Below are 13530 nucleotides of genomic sequence, written 5' to 3' on the forward strand. Positions count from 1 at the left end.
GACATTCTGTGTTCTAAGGGCCCTCCCAGCTCCAACATGCTGTGTTAGTGCTTCATTATCATTTTGTCTCCCCCCTTGCTCTGTCTCCTAGGAGGCCACTATCCACAAGGGAATGCATGTCACTGGCTGGTTAATTCCATATCTGTCATATACCTAAAGCACATACTCTTGTTTTTCTGTGTTCACTTACAATGGCATTTGGAGCAGGGTTGGGGGGGAGGGGAGGTGATGGAGGTGGGGTATTGTAGGAACAAAGTCAGAAGTGGAGGGGGCCCTAGAAATCATTTAGTAAAATTCTCTTCATTTTACAGAGGAAGAAATAAATCCAAAGTTGTCACCACCAAAATAATAGCATCTTGCAGAAAGTCTTTGTTTCTTCCTACCTCCCTACCTGCTTCCCCACCCCAAGCTGCTAATGCTTTTCCCTCTGACATAACCTTTAATCTAATACACATATATATACATTATGTTTTAATTAAATACATATATGTATGTATGTATATACGTATGTGTATAAAATATACATATACATAGTGCATGTAGAGAAAGCCCGTGAGTGGCAAGGCCCCATGTGTGGCAAGGGATTGCCCCCCTGTCTGTAGCATGGGGATATTGTTATATGGCTGGAAGAGAGGTACACTGGACAGCCCCAGTCTTTTCTCCCCCCACCCTTCTCCAAGGGATATCTTAATTCCTGCTGGGAGGGAAAGCAGGAGGTTGGGGCCAAAAGCTTGGCCATTCTGCCCTCCTAAGACAGAGGGGGTACCCAGACTAGTATTATATCTATCTATTCACTTAGATATTATTAGTCTAGTCTAGATATTATTATTTTAGGGTTGGGAACCTGCAGCCTTAAAAGGATTTGTTCTGTGAAGTTTGGATTCAGTCAAAGGGCCATGCTTGAGGACCTAGAAGGCCACATGTGGCCTTAAAGCCAAAGGTTCCCCACCCCTGGTCTAGGAGATATGATCTGTTTCAATCTAACTTCTGATTACTGTTTCTCATTACTGGAGGGAAGCAGAAACCCCAAGCTCTGTATCTAAGGCTTAACTTCTTTCCCACTAAATACCAGTTCCACAATGAACACATATAATATATAGCAAAGAAACCCATTTATCCAAATCATAGCAAAATATAAATCAGAGAAGGTGTATATAGGACAATATATAACAGACAATAAAGAGTGAAGGACCTCTCCCTTTGGGAATGAGACAACTCAGCATAACCAAGAAAGAGAGTTCTAGATCTCAGCCAAAAGGAAACTCCTGTCTCCGGAGTAGCAAGCTGGGGATAGGGACATGATGGAGACTGCCAGCTCCTCTCACGTCATCTACTCCCCAAGGTCTTTTCTTTCAGCAACCTGAAGTGGGGTTGGCCACTCCCATCTTCCTACTAGAAGATACAAAAGGGCCAGAAGCAACTCAGTGCTTGAAGAGTTCCAAAGAAGACTGATGAGGGCTGGAGATAGCTTACTCCAACTCTACCCTTCCCGTCACGCATAACAGAGCATTCATCTCCACCAATAAGAGAGTCCCGCACCAATAGGCTTTGGGACAGGGGTTACATTCATCTTGATATACAGCTAGGTAGCACAGAGGATAAAGCTTGGAATCAGGAAGACAAGCTCAAATCCAGCTTCAGAAATTTACTAGCTGTGGGACCCTGGGTGAGTAACTTAAACCCCATCTGCCTCAGTTTCCTCAAACATAAAATAGGGATAATAACATCACCTAGCTCACAGAGTTGTTGTGAGAATCAGATGAGATAGTAATTTGGAAAGTACTTAGCGCAGTGCCTGGCACACAGTAGGCACTATAGAAATGTTTTTTCTTTCCTTCCATATATATGTGTATGTGTGTGTGTGTGTGTGTGTGTGTGTGTGTGTGTATATCTTACATTCGTGTGGTTATTTACATGTTTTCTCCCCTATGTGAGCTCCTTGAATGCAGGGAACATTTTCTTTGTATTCCCAATGACTAGCCAGTCCTTGGTACACAGTAGGTATTTAATAAAGCCTTGTTGATTGATTGATTGGGGAATGGGAAGAATGGCAGCTTGTACAAGAATTTTGCAGAGGTATTTCTCTATAATTCTGATAATTACACTTAGGAACTAGACTTAGTGGAAAGTTTGTAAGATTTGCTAAAGGCCACACAGCACAGCAATAACCTCAGCAACCACAACAAAACCCCAAATCAGAATTAGAAATTCCAGATTCAAGTCACCACAAACATTCCAAAGAAGGGTTCTAAAGTGAGAATTCCCCATCTCAAACTAAGAATTGAAAATTATTAACAATCACATGAAAAACAGCTCCAAATAACTATAAATAAGAGAAATGCAGATCAATACAACCCTGAGGTTCCACCTCATATCCAGTCAATTGAGAGAGATGACAAAAGATGGAAATAATCAGTATTGTGGGAAGATGGGCACACTGATGCACTGTTGGCAGAGAGGTGAGGTGCTCCAAACATCCTGGAAAGAGATTTAGAATCATTTAGAATCATGCTAAGAAAATTATTAACGTCCATGCCCTTTTACCCAGAGATCACATTGCTAGTCATATACCCCAAGCAGGTCAAAGATAGAGAGAAAGGACTCATAAATACCAAAATATTTATGGTAGCATTTTTTGGTAGCAGCAAGAAATTGGAAACAAAGTAGATTCCCATAGACTGGGGAACGGTGGTACATGAATGTGACGGACTATTACCATGCTGTAAGAAATGATGAAATGTGAAGTATGCAGAAATGATACAAAGTGAAGTCAGCAGAACCAGGAAAACAATATACACAATGACTGCAACAAGGTAAATAGAAAGAGCAACTACCACCAGAACAAAAACCAACATCAATCCTGAAGAGTGTGTAATTCTAATGACTAAGCTCAGTTCTGAAGAAATGATGAGAAGATACACCTCCCTCCATCTTGGCAAAGGTTGGGGACAATAGTAGCAGAACATCACATATATGGTACATATATCGCATATGGCTCAGTTGGCACGCTGGATAATTTGGCTGAATTGCTTCCCCTCCCCCCTTCTTTTTTAGTCCTTGTTACAGATGATATCTCTCTGGGAAGAAGAGAGCAAGCTATAAATGGAATCGAAACTGATGTGAAAACAAGAGATCAGTAGGGTTTGGTTTTTTTTTAATTTTAAAAAAAAAGGCATGAACACGAACATAAACGCTGCAGTTAAAACTGAAAAGACCAGCATTTGATTCTAGTCTGTCCCCGAATACTCCCATGACTATCTGCAGGAATTTTATACTGATAACCAGGGGTGGATTGGAGGCAGCTCACTGATGTAAATGTGAGCATTTACATCTCAGGAACTGGCAAAGGCTACAAATTTGGGCATAATTTATTGTTTTGTTGATTGTTGAAACTTAAGAAAGTGATGGGCCAGCATACTGCTATCAATAAAGCTCCAGAAATAATTAAACTACATTAAACCTGAAGTAGAAGGAAAAAGACAAGAGAAACTCAAATGGCCCCCTCCTGAAATTTCTCATAGCACTTTGCCTAGTTGTCAAAACATCAAAGAACCTTAATATAAGGGAGAAGGCAATACTCTCAGAATTAAGAAATGTGAGTTCTGACAGCTAGCTTAGACATTACTGCATGACTGTGTGATCCTGGGTAAGTCATTTCTGGATCTCTTGGTGCCTCAGGCTTCTCATCTGTAAAATAGATTATCTGCAAACTTTAAAGTACATTCTAAATGGAAGGCATTATTGTCTACCTTTCCACATATCCATCTCATTCTCTCTTGTTTCATAGCAATTTGAAAACATGTCTTTTTCACCATTCACTCACATGACATGTTTTGAGAGTAGTGAGTGTGTCATATCTATGTTTATATCTTCAAAGACAGCCTGGTACATTAAAAGGCTCTTTATAGATAGTCCTCATAGACTAGATAGATATTCAAAGAAATTTAATCAAATGTATTTATTTAATTGACTTTCAGCTGAGGCCAAGGCATTCCCCAATGGGCCAATGCCTCAAAGAGTTCCTAACGTGGTAACAGTCCTGGTTCTCTACGTGTAAGCACAGTTAATAGTTGAATGAGACCAAAAGTATCTTGAGGTACATTTGATGATAATTGCTCCCATGATAAGGAGCTTTAGCAATACCAAACAGTTTGCTTGTATTAATCCTAAAAGAAGACAGTCAAAGTGCCATCCTCCTCCTTTTACAGATAAGAAACTACTTCCTTTTTAAATTAAATTAATGTTTTTATTAACAAAAATCTTTTCCTCTCCTTCCCACCTCCTACCCCCATCGAACAGGGAAAAAAAGAAAAACCAAAATCCTTCTAACAAATATTCATAGTCAAGCAAACCAGGTCTTGAGTTGGTCATGTCCAAAAAAAAAAATCTGTATCTCATTCTGCATTAATGGATCCCATGTTTTATAAGTAGGCTTCTAGAACTGTGGCTGGTCATTGTGTTGATTAAAGTTTATGATGTTATTTAGTAAATTGCTCTGGTTCTGCTCACCTTGCTCTGCGTCAGTTCATATAAGTCTTCCCAGGCTTCTCTAAAACCATGCCCTTCATCATTTCTTACAGCACAATAGTATTCCATCACATTCATATACTATAACTTGCTCAGCCATTCCCCAACGGATGGGCATTCCCTTAACAAGAAAACTCAGTTTCAGATCCTTCAATCTGAAGTGAAGCATAGGAAAGGACCTCAAGAGACCAACTATTCCAATCTCTCATTACACAGAGAAGGAAGGTGAGCCTCAGAGAGGTTAAGTAGCTTGCCTAAGATTGCACTGGTAGAAAGTGACAGTGGTAGGATATGAACCCAGGTTCTCTGACTTACAGTCCAGGGCTCTTTCCACTGTACCACCCATAATCCCAAAGACAGTAAGCAGAAGACCCAGGCCTTGGGTTCAGAACTGCTGATTCTAAATGCAAGGCTCTTTCCACTCCATCATGAACAGAGACATGACTAAAGGCCTTTGTGAATACAAAGTTCATTTATTCAATACAAAATTATTGAGCTACTGCTAAATATGTAGCACTGGTCTAGGAGCTACATTCTCCTGGAGTTTAAAGCATGGTTGGGGGAGATGAGATGTATATATATATATATATATATATATATATATATATATATGAAACAGTAATCATGTAAAGCAGCATGTGACCAAATGTTCAATAATAGAAAAGGGACAACAGAGGCTACGAGTTGAGGAAGTCAAGGCCCACCTGTGTTTTGTCCATTTCTGGTAACCTGTTGCTTAGCACTGCACCTCACTGTGTCACTCAATAAACTCCAATGGCTCCCTCTTGCCTCTAGGATAAAAGACAAAAAAATTGTGATCAGCATTTAAAGCCCTTCACAACTCGACCCCAACCTAACTTTTCCAGACTCATGACATCTCATTTCCCTTTACACACTCTATGATCTGCCCAGACTAGCCTTCTTGCTGTTCTCCATACACAATCCTCCATTTCCCATCTCTCTGCCTTTGCATTGACCATCCTCTCAACTGGAATGCCCTCGAGGGCTCCATCTCTCTACCTTCCTGGTATCCCTCAGGATTCACAAGTGCTGGGATGAATATTTGTAATGCCCTCCCACAGAACCCGGAACATAATAAGCACTTAGTCAATGCTTGTTCCCTTCTGTTTCCCTTCCCATCTTCTATTTGGTGCCTTTCCTGATCCTCCCAGCAGCTTGTGTTCTTCCCTTCTCCCACCACCCAAAATCTCCTTAAATTTATTCTGAAAATACTTCTATATGTACATGTCTCCTTCAACAAGGGGAGACTCCTTGGGAACAGAGACTTTTTATTGTTTTCGTATCCTCAGTACCTAGCATAGTGCCCAGGGTCACAAAACTAATATCTGAGACCAGTTATGAACTCAGGTCTTCCTGACTCCAGGCCCAGATCTCTATCCCTAGTTGCTTCTAATAGAAGTTCTTAATAAATGCTGTAGATTGCAATTGATTGACATAAAGTAACTTTTTTGACTAGAGGATATTTTCTCAGCATGAGAACACACCACACAAGAACCCCATCACACTTGTGCATAACTTAGTAGATAATATATTGTGGGCAACAAAATTCCAATCTACAACAAAAGTCACTGAGACAGATCTCTGAGCATGATCAATCAATTTATTAGGAAGACCAGTGGTCCCTAGTCCATTGGGTCCAAGACCTTCCTCGAGGTCAAGGACCTCGATGCTCAGGGGCTGAGGGGTTTTATAGAGTCACTGGGAGGACCCCTAGTGCTTGGGAGGTTCCTTCAGAAGCATGGAAACTCCCATGATTGGCTAATCTTCAGAAGCAGAGGGAGTCCTGTGATTGATTAAGGCCAATGCCCAACCATTTTTTTCAGCAGACCATTCACAGGCCCTTAGCTACCCATCATCAACTACAAGCTGTCAACTGCAAGCCATCTCAGCAAGGGCTTTCCAAAGGTCATAAGACTTTGTCAGCAACATCTCAGGGCCTTTCATGGGTCATAAGACACTAGGGTCCAAGGAAGTTGTGGTTTTGAAGCAAAGGTCACTAGGAAGTGGGAGGTAGTGATTCACAGGGGTAGAGAAGTAAATGAACCTGATTTCAAGTACTATCCTTGGAGAAATGTACCTTATTTTAAGCACTGAATTTGGGGGGGAGGGGAAAGAAAAGTATAGGTTAGTATAGCAATTAAATCCTTAAAATAGACCAACAACTGATACATAATAAATCTAGCTGAAAAATCAAATATAATTAATATAATCATCAATACATAGTGGTTTAATCATCACAACTCTTATCCTAACATCATTAACTAACATAACTAACTCACTTAATCCTTTTCTGCTTAATTCACTAATACAATCACTGATATCCATCAAATCACAATGAACCGAATAAATGCTAATTAAATTGAGTAGGAGGTATCAAAATAATCTTCACTTTCACCCCCCTTTAAATTATAAATTTCTTAAGGAACCCTATGTAGCCTGCCACACTCTATACATTGCATATAAATAGGATGTTTGTTGAATTGACTTGAATGAAGCCTTGAGCTGGATTTTTTGTTTTGTTTTAGGCAATTGGGGTTAAGGGACTTGCCCAGAGTCACACAGCTAGTAAGTATCAAGTATTTAGTCTGAGGCCAAATTTGAACTCTGATCCTCCTGACTTCTGGGCCACTGCTCCATCCACTGTGCCACTTAGTTGCCCCTTGAGCTGGATTTTAAAAGATAAGTAGGATTTGAACCCTCCCTGATCTCCCTGATCGATGTAGGCATACCTACCCAAGCAGCTTTAGGCAACATATTAGGGGCTTTTCAAAAGACAGAGTGTCCCAGAAAAATCATGTTGACTATATTTCTAGGTTCAGTAACCAGGAGGGGCTAGATTCATTACAAAATTTTACTTGGAGGCTCAGAAATTAAACTTTCACCATTGCATTTTAGAAAATTTGAGTGTCTTTTTTTGATTGAGCAATTGGGGTTAAGTGACACAGAGTCACACAGCTAGTAAGTGTTATGTGTCTGAGGCCAGATTTGAACTCAGGTTCTCCTGACTTCAAGGTCGGAGCTCCATCCACTTCGCCACCTACCTGCCCCAAAAGTATCTTTGAATCTATCAATAAACAAGCATTTATTAAGCACCCACTATGTGCCAGGGACTTTGATAGGTGCTAGAGATACAAAGACAAAAGCAAAATTATCCATGCCTTCTAGGAGTTTACAATCTAAGAGGAAAAGAGATGATGTATATATGTAGGTCTATACAAAACATATACAAGGTAACTTTGGAAGAGGTTGATGGAAGAAGATACTAGTAGTTGAATAGATCAGGAAGAGTAGTGGTGATATTTGAGCTGAGTCTTGAAGGAAGCCAACGAATTCAAGAGGCATAGGTGATAAGGAAGTGTATACTAAGCATGAGGGACAGCCAGTGCAAAAGTATGGAGACCAGAAATGGAATATGTGGAGACAGATTTGGCTGGTCCATAGGGGAGTAATGTATAAGAAATCTGGGAAGGTAGGGTGGGGTCAGGTTGTGAAGATTTTTAAATGACAAAAAGACATATTAATATTTGATCCTAAAGGTTAATAGGGAGTCACTAGAGTTTATGGAGTAGGGGAGGTAACATGGTTAGGCAGCTGTGTGGAGGATAGATTGGAATGGGGAGAGTCTAGAGGCAGGGGCGCCAACTGGTAGGCTGTTGCAGTAGTCCAAGGATGAGGTGATGAGACACAAGGGTAATAACTAACCCATTAGAGACAAAGGAGCATATATGATAGATGAAACAGCAACTAATTGGATATGTGGGGTAAATGAAGGTGAGGAGTTTAGGATTGATAATAAGGTTGCAAAACTAAGTGACTGGGCCTTTTTGAGTCTAGGACTCCCTATCTTATCCAGACCGGAAGCACAACAACCTATTTGTCCTTCATTCTTGAAGAAGGCCATGTCATCAAGAAGATGACGCCATGACACGCAAGCAAATTGGATTTAAGTGAGGGAGGGCTATGCAAAGTCATCAGCCTCACTTTCACCTCCAGAGCCATCTGGGTGTAGTGGCCAATATAGATCAGGATGACCACTTAGAGGCTCAATGTGACTACGGATTGGCAGGGCAGCTTTGACCTGCTCAGTTTCCGACTTGCTCCTCCATACATATACCCAATTGGCTTTAGCTTGTTGCAACGCCAAACTCATGCCTCTACAGTTGCAGGGTTCACAGGCTTGCATCACTACACCCAGTATTTTTCAGATGTTTCATTGCCATTCTTTTCTTTCTTTTCTTACCTTTTTACTATTATGATCACGGCCCACCAACTTCACTACCACTCCCAAAGCTGTCCTTTGTAGTAAATAAGTATAGCCAAGGAAAACAAATCTACTCATTGGCTGTATCTTAAAAATAGGTTTTATAAACCATCACTTCTCTACCAAGAGATGAGGTATATGCTTCATCTTTGAGTCTTCTGAAGTGTAATTAGTCATTGAATTGATCAGTTTTCTTAAATCCTTCAAAGTTGTTTTCCTTTACATTATTGTGATCATTGTATAAAATGTTCTTCTTATGTATTAGCTCAAATAAGTCTTCATGGGTTTCTCTGAATCTGTCCTTTTTGTCGTTTCTTACAGTATAAAATTAAGGATTCTAAAAAACAGAAGTGGGAAAGGAGCGTATCCAGAGCATAGGGTAGCTGGTGGGTGGTGATTGTTGTCCTTCCTTCTCAAAGAGGACCAAAATGACATCACTATATTGGGGTCCAAGTACAGTGTGTCCGACTGTGGCTGATCAGATCAGACAAGCTCGGAAGGCTCTACCACAAGTCGGGCACAAAGAGTTCATGTGAACATCTGGAGTGCAGAGGTCTCTCAAATTTTCACATCTTACATTTCTTTTGAGCTACTTAAATTCTGCTTTGCTCATAGAACATAGCGCCTTCTTTGATGCAGGTGCGCCATGCTGAGTGATCCTGTGCCAGTGTCTCCCATGTCTCAGAATCAACTGCAAAGTTTTTCAGAGAGACCTTGAGAGTGTCCTTGCATTGCTTCCTCTGACCTCCATGTGAGCATTTACCTTGTGTGATTTTTCCATAAAATAGTCTTTTAGGCAAGCATAAGTTTGGCATTTGAACAACATGGCCAGCCCACTGAAGTGGTGCTCTCAGCGGCAGAGTTTGAACGCTTAGCATGTCAGTTTGAAAGAGAACCTCAGCAGCGTTGTCAAGATATTCAGAGGCACTCTGTTTTCCAGAGCTAAGGCCCAGCAAGCCAGCAAGCAGGCTGTGCCCTGAGCTTGGCATAACAACAATCCTTTGCACTCACCCTCTGAATGATCTCAGCCACAGCAAAATGCCAGGATTGTTTCTGGTCATGCAGTCCTGCTATGAATCAAACTTGCCACATGGCTGCTATTACCCCTCATTGTCAGGGCTACAGCTGACTGTGCAGCCGTAAGTATAAGCATTGAGATCTCCCCACACTACAATGGACCCCTCACTAGGGGCAGAGCTCCAGCAGGTATCTTTGCTTGCAAACATTTTCTTCACTTTGAAATTAAACTTCTGTTTGATTCCTGACTCTCCTGTCTCTGGCTTCCTTTGTTCAGCTCCCACCAACCACAGGTTAGAGACTGGGTCCAGTCTGGTTGGCAGTACATTATCTTGTCAGGTGATCTTCAGAATCTTGTAGCTTGTACAAAAGCATGGACACCAGAAATGGAACACCAAGTATAAGGAACAGCAAATAAGCCAATGTGACTGGAAAGAAATTAAGTCAGAATAATTATAATCCCTTTCCCCTTGACAATCTTCAAGGGGAAGCACTTAAAGACAGGTATTATCTTCTCTTTTCCAGGCAAAGCATTTCTAGCTCCCTCAAATGACTATGTGACATTGTTCCCAAAACCACTCACTATCCTAGTTTCCCTCCAGCTTGTCAAAGTCCTTCCTAAAATATTATCCTGAGAACTGAACACTCCAGAAAACAATACTGACCCTGACAAACTTCGTAGCTGGATGACCCTAGCCATTCACTCACCTCTCAGAGCCTTATTTTCCTTTCTACAAAAAGAAGAAACTAACACAATACCTGCCTCTCAGGGTTGTTGTGAAGGAATTACTTTGTAAACTCCAGCAAAGAAATGAGGTTTATTCCCCAGCAACTAACACACTGTTCTGCAGACAGTAAGCACTTTTAATACAAATTTGTTGAACTTTAATTTAATAAGGTCTGAGTAAGGAGGGCCGGAGGAAAACTTGGAGATCTCTCTGCTTCCAATATTTCCCTTTTCCAATCCATTCTTCAGTTGATGAATTAATCTTCCTAAAATAGAGATATTATTACGTTTCTCCCCAGCTCAAAACTGTCAAGGACTCCCTCTCCTGCCTTATCTCCCATTACACCTCTGCAGGAGCTCTATCAGCTCTTCCCTTAACTCAATATGCCACCTCCAGAGAGGCATGGTAGCTGCTTTAATGCCAGGATGACCTGGATTCAACTCTTGCTTCTGATACACACTAGTTATGTAATCCTGGACAAATCACTTTATTTCTAAGTGCCCCCAGACAACTCTTGAATAAGCCTATAAGTTGCACAGCAGGTGCTGATGTGCATTAGCAGAAGTTTCAGTATCAGTGGCTGAAATCACAAGTCTGATCCCCCCCACACACACACACATACATATATTGCATCAAACATTCAAATGAGTTTGATTTGAATGCTTGAAGAAATCTGTGTATTCACAAGGTTATCCCTGCAGAAAGTTTTTGCTGACCATTCTTCACTGTTAGTTTCATTCTTCTCAAATTACTTATTATTTACTTATCTATTTATATTATATCCCTCTAGAGGAATGTAAGTTCCTTAACTATTTTCATTTTTGCCTTTGTCAGAACTGTTACAGAAGCAGGGTTCAGCTCTTACAAGGCACAAATACTTCTTATTTGGACTGGGAATCCTGACCTTAGCCCCTAGTTTGCAATCAAGCAATCCACAACCAGCCCGGCTGGCCCTTGGTGCTAAGGTGCTATGGTTTTTGTTGTTGTTCAGTCATGTCTGACTCTTTGTGACCCTATTTGAGGCTTTCTTGGCAAAGATGCTAGGGTGGTTTGCCTTGACCTTCTCCAGCTCCTTTTTACAGATGAAATAACTGAGGCAAACAGGGTTAAGTGACTTGCCCAGGGTCACACAGCTGGTTGTGTCTGAGGCTGGATTTGAACTTGGGAAGATGAGTCTTACTGATTCCAAGCAGGGCACACTATCCACTGCACCACCTAGCTGCCAATACAGCCCCAACCCTTAAGGAGATTACAGGAATTTGTCCAGGAAATAAATGTGCATCTACAGTTATATACAAAATAGTGTGTATATATATCTATCTATATAGATATTTAGATATAGATATAGAGTATGGAGAGAAAGATTGATATCTTGATATAGATAGCATATATAGTATATATGGATATATAGATATAACTCTTTATGAATCTCTATACATACACACAAATTATTTTGTGTATAACTATAAATATATATTTATTTAATCTCCTTAAGGACTGGGGCTGTTTCTGCTTTTGTCTGTGTCCTCAGCACGTAGCACAGTGACCTGCCCGTTGCTGATTGCTTGATTGCAAACAAGGAGCTGAGATCAAGATTCCAAGTCCAGTTAGAAAGTATCTGTGCCTCATAGCTTAACCCTGCTCTTGAAATAGTTCTGACAAAAATAAAAGTGAAACTAGTCAAGTTACATTCCACAAGAGGGATACAATACGTAAATAGATACGTAAATAATAATATCTATCTATATATATATATATATAGTATATCATGGAGATCTTAGGGGAAGGCCCTAGCAAAAATGTTAGAATAGGAAGCTATCTTGAGATGTGCAACTAGCCCACTCAGTCCTTACCCACTCCCACCTGTCCTAACTCCTGGGGTTTCTGTCTTTGCCCATAGGGAGATGTCATAGGGTCTCTGTCTTTCCCTTCTTCTCTCTGTGCCTCCGTCTCTGCGTGTGTCTCTATCTCAATCTGTCTCTCTCTTCTGTCTCTACCTCTTCTTTTCAAAGTTACATCGTGGGCATCTCGTAGCAGGCTCTAGAGCTCTGGTCTCCTGTAGCCCGTACACCTTGCATGCACTGGAGACACTTAATGACCTCAACAAACATGTATTAACCACGGATACAGAACAGATCCTGCCTGACTAGTAGCTCTCTTGGTGACCCCCGGACAAGTCTCTTAACTCCCAGACTCTAAGTTACCAACAAGTTGCGGAAGTCGTTTCCAGCCCGGGGAGGTCCAAACGCTGAGCAAACCACAGCATTCAGAGATATTCAGTTCAGGGATACATTTGTAAAGACTACGAATTTTGTTGCCCCAGATTGGGGTCCAGAGGACGAGGGTTTGAATTCCCAGCCTTTGCAGCTTCCTTCTTCAATGCACTCAGGCCATCAATCTTGGATCTCGGCTGTTTTCCAATCCGTAAAACGAGGAGGGAGGAGGGAAGGGGGGTAGGGGTGTTGGACTGCCAGGTCAAAACCTTATTAGAAAAGCACTTCAGGTCTCCCCGCCACGCAGAATTTAATGTGCTTGGGGGTCCAGCTGGGGATTTCCGCAGGACGTGCACACAGGCAGCGCCCCCCGTCTATTGTTCCCGGAAAGTCTGGGATTTGGCGGGAAACTACGAGCAGACGGTTGCTTAAGGATGCGGGATGCGGGTCACTAACCGCCCGAGACTGCCAGTGGGGGGGGGGAGAAAGGCGGGATTCAGAAGCGGTTAGGGGCCGGAGAAAGGAACAATGAATGAATGAATAGTGAATGAGCGAACCCGACCCTGGACAGGGAGAGTGGGGGAGGGGAGGAGCGGCGCGTGCCCGCCCGCCTGCTCTCGCGGGAAAAGGAGCCGCGCACGCGACCCCAAGGACAGCCCCTGATCTCGGAGAGGCAGCGGCGAGGGCGGGGTGGAGGGAGGGCTTCAGGGAGGAAAAGGAGCCGGCGAAGGCGAAGATGCTGGAGGAGCGGGGAAGGGGGAGA

General features: G+C 41.9%; 1 long non-coding RNA gene across 1 annotated transcript; it reads right to left on the bottom strand.

Annotated features, from left to right (window-relative positions):
• Nucleotides 1-2066: 2066 nt before the first annotated feature.
• LOC114027436 lies at nt 2067-13376 on the bottom strand. The gene is made up of 3 exons (XR_003567255.1): nt 12759-13376; nt 5232-5318; nt 2067-2478 (listed from the first exon to the last, which is right to left on the bottom strand). It is a non-coding gene; the product is annotated as an uncharacterized LOC114027436 (long non-coding RNA).
• Between the last annotated feature and the right edge of the window lie 154 nt (nt 13377-13530).

Source organism: Vombatus ursinus, unplaced genomic scaffold (genome assembly GCF_900497805.2).
Source record: "Vombatus ursinus unplaced genomic scaffold, bare-nosed wombat genome assembly UNPS02014859.1, whole genome shotgun sequence".
Taxonomy (NCBI): domain Eukaryota; kingdom Metazoa; phylum Chordata; class Mammalia; order Diprotodontia; family Vombatidae; genus Vombatus; species Vombatus ursinus.